General features: G+C 39.3%; 1 protein-coding gene across 5 annotated transcripts in view; it reads left to right on the top strand.

Moving 5' to 3' along the window:
* Positions 1-13,284, top strand: part of LOC117964287 (OTU domain-containing protein 7A-like) — a 110,182-nt gene that overhangs the window by 36,534 nt on the left and 60,364 nt on the right. For 4 of the 5 annotated variants that reach the window (XM_058995041.1, XM_058995039.1, XM_058995036.1 and 1 more), the window contains one exon: positions 2,113-2,225. The exons of the other annotated variant lie outside the window; for it this stretch is intronic. The gene's annotated coding sequence lies outside the window, so the exon portion shown is untranslated. The remainder of the gene's footprint in view (positions 1-2,112; positions 2,226-13,284) is intronic. 5 annotated transcript variants of the gene reach the window in all.

Genomic DNA, 13,284 nt, shown 5'->3' with positions numbered 1-13,284 from the left:
CAGGGACGGAAAATGAAATCAATCTCCAAGAGTCGGTGATAAAGAAGGTAGTCTTTATTCAAGCAGATATCTGGAGAGACAATAAAGATAGATATACTAACGTATCGGAAGAGGGACAGACCTATTCAACCAAGCGTGCCAGCCCCCTTTAGTGATCCTATGGCAAGCTTTGTAAGATGCTAACATGTCCTCTCTCCCTGCGGTTTGCAGCTCTTACAAAAGACAGAACTGCGATACAGTGCGAAACTGTAAACAGAATTCACCCCCACCCTTCTCCATATTCTGTTACAAAAGAACCCCCCACTGCAGCATGAAAACACTCCACAACATTTAATATCTTAAATTATGTAGCTCCTTCAAGAACTTAAAAAAAAAAAAAAAAAGGTCAGACACGGCCAGCTCTCTGTGTCCCGCTGTTATGATGATGCGCCTGTGATTATTGTCGTGGAAGTGTTCTGTCTGTTTACCAACATTATTTTTTAATTAATTTAGCAGTTGTTACAAAGTACTGTATTACAATACAGCCGTAGGGCTACATTAAGTTAATATAATAATCATCCTTGTATCACTCAGGTACAGTGCATTATAATAATACTAAACATAATACGCCTTCACATAAAGGGAAACAATCCAGGTAGCCTACGGTTCTTAATATTTATATCCGGCTTTATAAATTAACTTTATAAACTTAACTGGATTATATTATCATAGCACATTTGTCCAGGGTGCTCACGTATGTTTAGAGCTCCCCTTTCAGGGGTACCCAATTTGTTTCACTGCAGAAAACGTCATTATTATTTATTTCTTAGCAGACGCTCTTATCCAGGGCGACTTACAATTGGTACAAGATATCACATTATTTTACATAAAATTAACCATTTATACAGTTGGGTTTTTACTGGAGCAACCTAGGTAAAGTACCTTGCTCAAGGGTACAGCAGCAGCAGTGTCCCCCACCTGGGATTGAAGCCACGACCCTCCGGACAAGAGTCCAGAGCCCTAACCACTACGCCACACTGCTGTCATAACAACGAGACACATTTGATACGAGTAGAGCATGCATCAGTACTTTTTTTTTTTTTTTTAAATGGTCTATTTAGTTTTGTATTACAGATTATTCCATTTCGAATACTTTTTTACAAAAAACAATATGAAAAATGGGAAACAAGCCTGAATCAGTTTTTGTACTTTAAACTCAGAAATTGGAAAATGAAAAACGGGTCGATTTTTGTTTTTATGAAAAACCGAAATAGAAAAAACAAGTGCTTTTCTGGTTTTCTGATTTCCGATTTAGAATGCAAAAACGATTGGCCAGAATGTACACAGACCTTTCTCCAACATCACTAGCATAGCAGTAACAACTTAGGAGTATGGTATCCTACAATATCTTTTGTTAAGGGTTGGACCAGGATTTTAGATTTGAGGTCAGTTATCCTCTTCACACAGAGCACACAACAATAGTTATTTCTGCAAAAAAAAAATAAAAGAACTACACACAGAACTCTTCAAAATAAACAAAACAGCACCCAAGCATTGCTATCTCACTCGTTACTCGTTACACTTCTCCTTCTCCTTCTCCTTCTCCTTCTCCTTCTCCTTCTCCTTCTCCTTCTCCTACACAGCCCACACCAAACATTTATTCCTTTGTCCTTTTTTATAGGGAGTGACCGAGGGTTATTGATCAATCATTCAAATACCACCTGGCCACACTCCACACTTTTCAATAAACCAATTCAACACTTACACAATCCCCACACTAATTAAACAATTACATTCACCTGTAGCTGTGCATAGGCAGCCACAAAACACACATTTCTTAGTGTACAGGGCCTCTGCCCTGCCCACATCCTCCTCCTACTCTGCCACTATAAAAGATTGCTGCAAATTCAGGAATTGTGTTATCGGAATTAAAAGGTTAAACAAATGAAATGTCCAAGCTGTTCAAGCTGAACAGTGCTTTCTACTTTGGGAGCAGCACCATCCATAATACATGACCGGATTTGAAATACCAAATCTGTTTTTGTAGGCCTACATGATTTCACCTTTGGTGTTAAACAGTGACGTGCATGCTGATGCAGCAGCACTACGTCTCCATTTCTGTTATCTTTGCAGTTACGAGTCAGCATGCTGGATTGCAAAGCCAGGTGCAGTGGTAAGCCTAGATGTACAGCAGCAAGCAGAACTCATCTGTAGAGGACAACTGACAGCACCCGACTCCTCTTTTGGTAATTTGATGTTGTGGGTCTGTAGAACGCTTTAACAAATAGAGCATTGTAAAAGTTTCAATTTTTTACCGTGGCACTGCGGGAACATAATAATAATAATAATAATAATAATAATAATAATTTATTTCTTAGCAGACGCCCTTATCCAGGGCGACTTACAAGATATCACATTATTTTTACATACAATTACCCATTTATACAGTTGGGTTTTTACTGGAGCAATTTAGGTAAAGTACCTTGCTCAAGGGTACAGCAGCAGTGTCCCCACCGGGATTTGAACCCATGACCCTCCGGTCAAGAGTCCAGAGCCCTAACCACTACTCCACACTGCTGCCTAAGTTCTGATTGTGTTGTTTACTAAAAGGTTAGTAAACAATACGTGGAGACAACCATCTCTCCCTTGCATGTATAAAAACCATGACCATGTTGACTTTTTGTTTTGTTTTGTTAATCCAGAAGTGATGTATTTGGTAGAGAAATGACTTCCACAGCTAGTATTAGTTGGTTCAGGGTTTAGCTCAGATAGGCCCTCAATATCGTATTTAATCCTAGTGGTAAAACAATGTAAGAGATTGTGTAATATTATTGCAGATGGGTGTTAAAATTAATATCTGAGATTAGATGAGTTTTACTCATCACATTTACAGAAAGTAATAAAAATGCTGGATATTTTTTTTTGTTTTTGTTTAGGATGTGGTTTTCATTTCTAAGTGTTATAAAAATTCAAATTTTAGAAGTTCTAAAGGAAACTATAAACAGCAAACGACTTTAGATAATGATGTTTACAGGAATATTTATTATCTAAAAATAACAGCTGTGGTACAAGTTTATGAAGAAAAAGACGAGAGTGCACGCCAGTGGTGTTGGGGCCAATCAGAGTGAGCCTGCAATGCTTTCGAAGATATTTGTGTGCACTAAGACATCAATTAAAAATATATCAACAGTGAAATTGTGTGTATTCAAGAGATAAGTACAGGGCGCATTGAGTGTATGAGGAGATTGTAATGTTCCGTGTGGATACAATTTGAGACAGATTCGAGGATCGTATACTAGCGAGACTGTGTCTTTCCTTGTATACTGTGTCTTTCCTTGTTTTGAAGATCCTGTTTAATTAATAAAAAAGTTAAGTGCATCCACCCTGAGTTTAATTGTAACTGCTGTTGTGCTGTCAATGGACTCTTTCTGACTTCTGTTTATCCAAACTGTACTGTACCATTACAGGATGGCAGGATTTGGAATCCCAATGAATAGCAGAGATTCCACTTGTTTTATCGTTTTTGATTGGTTACAGCTTCTTTTTTTATGTCATAGTAGCAGAAACAAAAGTTGTCGTTTTTTAAGGCATACATATGAACTATAAACCACCAGCAACCTACATAGAACATGGTGTGACATGCTTCTCACACCTCCGTGTAAATGAGCTGTCCCTCACATGATTAATTTGTTATACACCCATCCCTGGAACGTATTCTGTAATGTATAAAGGCTTCATGTTACATTCAGTGACATTATCCAACAGACTGTGATTAAGGCTACTCAGCTGGCAGGTGCTTCTGTATCCAAAATCCTGGTGTGTGTTCCTTTCCAAAGTTGAAATCTTTTGTTCTTTCAGTAGAATATTTAACCACTTGTGCATGACCAATGATTCTTACTGTACCCAGACCACCTTCGAGCATCACTAGAGGATTTCAGATGATTATGCTGTCCTGGGAAAAGTTTCCATCCCAAACGGATGTCTGCACAAACCACGGATTGCATAGCACTATGGAACGCCTGAATCGCTGATTGCATAGCACCATGGAACGCCTGAATCACTGATTGCATAGCACCATGGAACACGTGAATCACTGATTGCATAACACCATGGAACACCTGAATCACTGATTGCATAGCACCATGGAACACCTGAATTACTGATTTACATATCACCATGGAACACCTGAACCACTGATTGCATATCACCATGGAACACCTGAACCACTGATTGCATAGCACCATGGAACACCTGAATCACTGATTGCATAGCACCATGGAACACGTGAATCACTGATTGCATAACACCATGGAACACCTGAATCACTGATTGCATAGCACCATGGAACACCTGAATCACTGATTGCATAACACCATGGAACACCTGAATTACTGATTTACATATCACCATGGAACACCTGAACCACTGATTGCATATCACCATGGAACGCCTGAATCGCTGATTGCATAGCACCATGGAACGCCTGAATCACTGATTGCATAGCACCATGGAACACGTGAATCACTGATTGCATAACACCATGGAACACCTGAATCACTGATTGCATAGCACCATGGAACACCTGAATCACTGATTGCATAACACCATGGAACACCTGAATCACTGATTGCATAGCACCATGGAACACCTGAATCACTGATTGCATAACACAATGGAACACCTGAATCACTGATTGCATAGCACCATGGAACACCTGAATCACTGATTGCATAGCACCATGGAACACCTGAATCACTGATTGCATAACACCATGGAACACCTGAATTCTGATTTACATATCACCATGGAACACCTGAACCACTGATTGCATAGCACCATGGAACGCCTGAATCACTGATTGCATAGCACCATGGAACGCCTGAATCACTGATTGCATAGCACCATGGAACGCCTGAATCACTGATTGCATAGCACCATGGAACACCTGAACCGCTGATTGCATAGCACCATGGAACGCCTGAACCACTGATTGCATAGCACCATGGAACACCTGAACCGCTGATTGCATAGCACCATGGAACACCTGAATCACTGATTGCATAACACCATGGAACACCTGAACCGCTGGTTGCATAGCACCATGGAACACCTGAACCGCTGATTGCATAGCACCATGGAACACCTGAATCACTGATTGCATAACACCATGGAACACCTGAATCACTGATTGCATAGCACCATGGAACACCTGAACCGCTGATTGCATAGCACCATGGAACACCTGAACCACTGATTGCATAGCACCATGGAACGCCTGAATCACTGATTGCATAGCACCATGGAACACCTGAATCACTGATTGCATAACACCATGGAACACCTGAACCGCTGGTTGCATAGCACCATGGAACACCTGAACCGCTGATTGCATAGCACCATGGAACACCTGAACCGCTGATTGCATAGCACCATGGAACACCTGAACCGCTGATTGCATAGCACCATGGAACACCTGAACCACTGATTGCATAGCACCATGGAACACCTGAATCACTGATTGCATAGCACCATGGAACACCTGAATCACTGATTGCATAACACCATGGAACACCTGAACCACTGATTGCATAGCACCATGGAACACCTGAACCACTGATTGCATAACACCATGGAACGCCTGAATCACTGATTGCATAACACCATGGAACACCTGAATCACTGATTGCATAACACCATGGAACACCTGAACCACTGATTGCATAGCACCGTGGAAGCCATTGCACGTTTCTTTCACTTCGTCTTCCTCTTCTTTTTATTCTTTTGTGGATATGATTATTGGACCAGATGGCTTATCAGCACAGGGTCTTTCAACACATGTTAAGTTTGTGCTTAAAAAAGCATCAATTTGCATTTGGCTTTGCAGTATAGCAGCTGATTTCACGCTTTGTCATGTTCTCAGAAGAAAATGGAGCAGGTTTAAAGTAGATTGTTAAAAGGGAAGTGTTGTTTAAAGTCATATTTATCTTCCCTGAATTCAGCTTCCCTGGTTAGCTATGCACTTTGTTTCTATCTTGGTGGGCCTCTCACATTTTTCAGTTTGTTTAAACATATGTACAACCCCCAATGAGTCCTCATTCGCTGCCATGAGCGCTGGTTTCTCCTTCCCAGAATACTGCTTGGAAATGATGTAGTGCGGTCTAGAGTACACCTTGCATAATACAATCTGTACCCCAAACATGGACCAACCATCGGACGAATTAGAAAAACCATTGTAGATTTCGAAAAAAGTGTTACCAGCATTCGACATACACCTCGATAATCAGTCACATTTTGCAAATACTCATTTTGGAGTACAGCAGCTTTTTTTTTTTTTTTGCAGGTAAGATTTGAGATAGCCAGTTTCAGACTATTAGTTCTAATATTTAACTTATTTTTTACCTAAACAATATGTTTTTTTTTTTTTGATTGTCAGGCTTCTGAAGTATTTTTGGTGCTTGTGAATTTAGTGTTCATGTAATGTGAGAAACAGATAGGTAGGCACCTTGCTGGCAGACACCATGAGAGCTTCCCCTCTTCCCCTCGTCCCCTCACAGCACGCCTCAATTCTGACCTGAACACACCTTGCCATTCAGTCCTGGACCTCACTCGAGCAGAGACTGCCAATTGCACTACGTTGTGTGGTGGGCTTAACCTCCAAAAAAGAAAGGCTGGTGAATTGCCTGCTGCCTGGTGAACATCTCCAGCAATGGAGATAATGCTGGCACCAGTATGTCCTTCTAACAATTCAGGATACATCTTAGAAACCAATGTAACCTGATAAGGGCGCTACTTATCACAAGTTGTCAAGGATACTCAAATCTAGGTAATGATGACCCAGTTCAGTGCATGTGGGGCAGACAGATGTGTCGGGATGTGGGAGAGTTACCTTCTACTGAGCATGTAACTTAGTGTGACCTTGTTGGATATTAAAAACACCAGTACACCTGTGACCTCTGCTAGAATAGCACCAGCAAGATGCGCAGCGTATGTTCGGTGACTCTGTATACCTTCAGCATTAAGCGTGTGTTTGTTTAATATAGATGCAGTGCTAAGACAAGGGTTTTCTTAGTGGGTGTTAACCCCCCAGTGTTAATCTATAGCAATATGCTCTGAACCAGCTAACAGCACTAAACACACGATTTCTTTCATAGTTCTGCTTCAGCCTGCATGACTCGCATATACTGAATATTTTGAGACCACTGACTATGAGTTATTGGGTGGCCAGAAGCCTAACCATACTGCCAAACAGATACATAGTCATAACCTATTTCCTGCTGGAGGGTCTGTAAACATTAGTGGCAAGTCAGAACAATTCATTTAATAAAGATCTCTGCTTTGCAAGCTTGAACGTTAATCTCAGCACAAGACAGATTATCATACTGTATTATGCATTTGTTTCAGATCTTAAAATACACTACTAGCTTTTGTTATTCTGAAAGCCCGGGTCAGCACAGTCATTGAACATGCTTCTGTACTATAGTATTGTAAATTTGAATAAGGTACTGTAGCTCATCAAGAATAATGCCCTACATGCTTTGGGTTCTTTGAAAGATCTATAAAGTGGACAGGACTATTTGTTTGTCTAGGTATACTGTTAGATTTAAAATAACTGTCAGATTAAATTTAACCAACATGTATTGGCATGTATGTATGTCTTATTTTGATTGTATGTGTTTAATTGTTGTTTCACACACATTTCTTAGAGACTTCAGTGCAGATTGGGACATGCAAATGTATTGCCAAGGTGGTGATTCTTAGCAGTTAACACTTATTCTATTTTGTCTTCAGAATTACACCATCGTTCATTCCTTATGTGTTAGATTTGTTCCCACCTGACTTAATGAAATGTATTCATAGGGGTAGCAGCCTTGGCAGGTTCACAGTAAATAAATGCTATCCTCACCAAATATTATCTTCTTCTTTATTATTATTAATGCATTGTTTTTCTTTATCAGATGATTCCATCTTAGCTTCATTAGCTAAATAATTTTTCTCCTTTTGTAATATAAACACATTAAGTTAACATTCATCCAAGCATGCACATTCCTCTTCATGCAAGCATTTTGAATGTTAAAATAATTCTTTTTTAATCGAATTTGAATGCAGAAACTATTTCAAATTAATTTTGGCTTGCATTTAAACCCAGACTGAGACTAGTCAGAAGAAAATTATGACAAAGAGAAAATCTCATAACACGAATAATCCTAAAGTGCTAGGTTATACTTTTTCTTATTTATTCAGTGTTCCTTTATGTGCAGTGCACTTTTTCATGACTGTGTTTCCTGTTTTGACTTATGTTGGTGTGTGCTGTTCTATCCCACCCTACTTTCCTGTCACATAACTAGTAAACCATTCTTCTGTAAGATTTTATGAATTATGTTGCATAAACCAGACATTACATATTTAGTGGTACAGAGATTAAAATGAGGATTAATTACTAAAAAAGAAATGCATCTGAAAAAAAATGTTAATTACTGAGAAAATATGTCATTTTTTTTATTTTTTATTTATTTTTTTTTTAAGGGAGGAACCAGCATATCAAATATTTCCCTTAAAGCTAAGGCCTTCTGAGAGTTTTATTAACAACATGCTGTTGGTGTTGTCTAAAGTTCTCCACTGTCAAGAACTGCCTGTTTTAATTGGTTTGAGAGAGAGTAACATGATTATTCAAGGCCTGTGGTAGGACCAACGTGGAACACATTCTCAGTTACAGAGGTGATGAAGTACAGTTAGAAGACTTTTTGAAAGTTAAGAACTATTTGGAAGAGGGGGGGGGGGGGGGGGGGGAGGTGTTGGCTAGATTAGGAGCCTTGTTGACCTAGATTTAGTCGGAACATTGGTACGAACACTGCAACTTGCATGTGCCAGAAGCCAAAATTGAATATAATTTAAAACCTTTTTTTTTTTTAGCATGGAGCAGACCAGCCACATGAAAATATAAATATAAATAAGTTAGTAATCTGGCACAGCTATTTGTTGATATTGTGTAGCTATTATAAATCATGAATACTTTAACCAATGACAAGGATTTGTAAAAGCAATTAAGGCATTTTAAAGTATATTAAAAATCAGAAATTGTTTTTTGTATTACAAAAAAAGAAAAATCTGATTAAACCCAATTTCTTTTTCTTTTAAACCTGAAAACAGCAAGTAAAACCGGAATCATAACATTCAGATAAACACTTCCTGTCGCCACATAATGGATCTGTTTGCAGATTAACAGATTACAACTCTTCCTAGAAATCCTCATTGTAATGCATCTTAAGTTGATTCGAATCTTACTATTAAATATATACTGACTGAATCACTGATATCTTCAATGCAAAGGTAATCACATGCTGGTCGTTGAAGGGGTTTGGGGGTATTTAATCCCCCAGAATTACCACTGGGCTACCCTCTGTAAACTGGTGTTTCAAGCATATCTCAAGTAACAGATTGTGCAGTTTGGCGCAGTCATGGTCTGACAAGGTCTGATGCCTCTCAAGGCAGGGAGCTGCTGCTCTTCCCTCTGGAAAAACCATCATCATCACAGAGTCGGAATACGCTGGGGAGCTGGCAGCATTCCAAGTGGTGACTGGTCGAGATGCACACATTCATTCTGCAATACAAAATAAACCTTCTGATAATTAACTGCGAAAAACGGAGTGGGTGTTGGTGAGAATTCCTTTTTTTTTTTCTTAACTCTGTCTTGTGACCTGACTGGTGGATGGTGGAACATGTTCATTATTAGTTAATTAAAGGTATGGTATCAGTAATCAAAGATTGGGTTTTGGCTTTATTTTACTTTGTAATGCCTTTCAGGCAAGGATACAGTATATAGGTCTGATTTGCATTTAGCAAAGCCCATGCCTTTTTCCCCAAGTGCACTTCATACTGTGTATATTATTCAACATAGAGTACTGCAGCTCTTCACTCTTTTTAAAACAATGGATGGAATTCATTTGCAGAAAAGGTCAGGTTAGAGTGCAGGCCAGTTGTACTTTTAACTTTGGAGATTCTTGTGTTTTTGTTTTGTAATTTTTTTTACAAAATATGTTCATGTTTTGTCACCTAAAACAATTTCAACTGTTAGATACCCAGTAAAAATGTATGAATCTGAAAGAGTTTTTATTATTAAAAAGGTCCATTGGCTAAACTGGATTTCTACAGTTTCTGAAAAACAAAAATGAATACTGTAAATATTTGCTCTTTAACAAGACAACAATATATGATGTACAAAAGTGGGTGCTGAACCTCAAATATATTTTAACTTAAAAGGCGACAACTCCAAGAACTGAGTCATTAGTTTTTGAAGCTGTGGATTTAACTCCCATCCTACAAGGTAAAACAATAAGAAACACAAGTGTTGATTTAATCAATCTTTACCCAGCTGGGAATAGTCACAGCTGGATTTTATTAGAGCATTTTACAGAACCATGCAATCTTCTTGCACGGCACCAACAACCTGTTTTTATGGGTAATCCCAGAATAAACAAGTATAGGTGGTTAATGCATGCAGGGTGATTCCCCAGTGCTGTAAAATATTCCAACAAGGGGTCCCCGAGTAGCTCACCTGGTAGCATTGTCGTATGAAGGGGGAGTCATACAGCACAGGTTCACGTCCTGGCTGTGTGAAGTAGGCCTGTCTTTGCTGGGGGCTGAAGGGAGTGTTGCATTGGTATTTGCGCTCCAGTGGGTTAGGGAGGTGAAACCGGCAGGGACGGTTTCTCCTCATCGCTCTCTACAGCGAACCCTGCTGGCCAGGCACCCAGTAAGTTCAGAGCGGACACCTGCAGGGCTGGCCTTTGTCCTCCAGAGGTTGGTAGCTCGCTGACATCCACTCTCGAATTCTTGGGTGATAAAGAAAGCTGGCTTGGTCGTGGGATCGGAGGATGGCCATTGAATCTTCGGGTCTCCTGAGCCATGAGGAGAAAAGCGATTGGGCATTCCAAATTGGGAGCAAATCAGGGGGGAAAATTATAATTGGACACACTAAATTAAAAAATAAATAAATTAAATATTCCACTACAATCCAGCTGTGGTTTATCTTAGGAGGGGTACAGGTAGATCAAATCAACCCCTAAGTTTTGGCTATAACAGTGACAAGGCCATTTCTTTTACATTTCTTTTAAGAAAGCCTGTCCCCCATTTTGCCAGAACGATTTACTCTTTTTCACTTGGCAGTGAAGAAATGTGAAATTCTCATCCTAAACCAAGACATGTTAATAAGCTTTGAGCAGTCATCACGGTAAGGGAACTCTAGATTAAGTAATGCACCTTTCATTAATAACGGTTAGAGCATGCATCTATAATGGGGTATTTGTGTTTACACAGAACAGTGAATCTAAAAGGGAGTTGCTGTTGGTTTTGAGTAATGTAGAATTGCTATACCAGTGGTTGTTTACCAACGGGGGTTCCATTTTTTTTATTTATTTTTAAAATTTTGTGGTTGAATGTCTGACAAAAAAAAAAGTACAGACTGACAACCATACATTGTATAATCTAAATAAAAGTCATACAATTGCTTACTGGCATTAAACTTGCAAATACCACATCAGGGAGTACATAAAGTTAATACAGCTTTAAAATACCAGCTTGATATTGCAGTGACGGTATTCTAAGAAAATGGGGACACCAAAAAGTGTGCTAAATGGGTCACACGAAACAAGGGATTCCAAGGGCTTGCAATGGATCGCCCAGAGCACTCCAGCCCTGCAGAGACCACTTGAAATTGTAGTTAGCTGTGCATAATGAATGGAAAAATAAATTACAACAATCTGTGTTTTAAAAGAGCATGCATTTTATATACTGTACCTGTACTGTATACTATTTTACATAGAGCTATATACATAACCTGTTGACAGTTATTGTAACACAAAAAATCCACAAAGAAATCTCTGTTTGCAAGTCATGCTTTCAGATACAGTATACAGAAGTGTTGCACTTCATTGGTCATTTCATCTGGAGGGCAAAATTGTCCCCACCCCTACAAATTTGAATCCTAGCAATTTTTTTTTTAATTTTGGGGGGGGGGTTTACTTTGTAAATTTTTAGTTCTTCACTTTGTTAGCAGCTCTGAAGTGCTGTCTTGTGTTCACAGAGTGCTTTGAGTTTAGCTAGAGCATGGGTGGCAACAATTCCTGATCTCCTGTGCAGTCTGTAGCACAGCCTCAAAGCATCCAATTATGGCAATAATTTGCCTCAACATCAGCCTTGTAGAGCCTACTGTGGAGAGAATTTGATCTGAATTGTAAAACCAGTTCAAATAATAGTCTTGAGTAGAGTGTTTCCCCATTGAGATACGCCCTGCAGGATGTCTGTCCTCTTAACATTGTTAACGTGAAACAGTTGAAATGACTTTACTTGCTATAGTGTATTATTATGGTAGCTAGTTACTAAACAGCCTGTTCCTTCTGGTTTTATAGTCATTAGTCTGGTCCAGCTATTGTATTTCCTATAGCACTGCTACCCTGTTGTTTATACTTTTTGCATTGTAGCATTGCTTGCTGTGTTGCTTCCTTCTCCTGAAAGACGCATACGCTTGTATAGTTTGAACTTCTGTTATGCTACATGCACAAAGTTAATTCTGCTGGAGTGTTTTTAGTTTATTACCTGCCCTACAGTATAATGCCTTTAATAATACTTTTACATTATATATATATGGAATAAGAAGTGCCTGGTTACCAAGGGAATATTTACATGTGGCCAGCACTAGTGAAGACAAGACAAAGGTGAGTGTTTGCACTGGTCAGGTGTAATCATTCCCGAGGTCACCAGGTAATGCAACTCGATTGTTTAATTTTTGCAAAACTTTTGACGTTAAAGTTTAGGGTTCTTTCTAACCAGTTCTTTCCTTGTGAGCTCAGCAATGGCTAGTCCTGCGCAGGTACAGCAGCCTCCTCGGCTTAAAGGATGCGGTGCAGCTGGGCGGAGGCAGAACTTTACCAACAAATCCCAAAATGTGCTTGAACTGAACTGCGGGACTTAAGATGCTACCAATTCAACTGTGATGCAAGTTTTGTCCGGGGCCGTCATATAACTGCACTACTATAATTCAACATTTAGCAGTATGGTTGAGAATATATTGACATGGTTTGGGTTGGATTTGTGCTTTTCTTGCGTAGTCTATGTGTGCTCAGATTGGCTGAAACAACCTTGAGCATTGTATAAACATGTATATTAAGCTGTTAATAAAGTACTTAAATATAGTACCTTGGGCATTAGAGGTATTTTTTGCCTCACAGTATGAAAATCCTGTTGTCATGGATTCCAAGCTACTATTGGCCCATAAACTACAGTATTAGAAGCTTTATGGGTAGGGTACAC

Source organism: Acipenser ruthenus, chromosome 21 (genome assembly GCF_902713425.1).
Source record: "Acipenser ruthenus chromosome 21, fAciRut3.2 maternal haplotype, whole genome shotgun sequence".
In the NCBI taxonomy this organism is placed as follows: domain Eukaryota; kingdom Metazoa; phylum Chordata; class Actinopteri; order Acipenseriformes; family Acipenseridae; genus Acipenser; species Acipenser ruthenus.
This window is presented reverse-complemented; position numbering and strand designations above follow the sequence as displayed.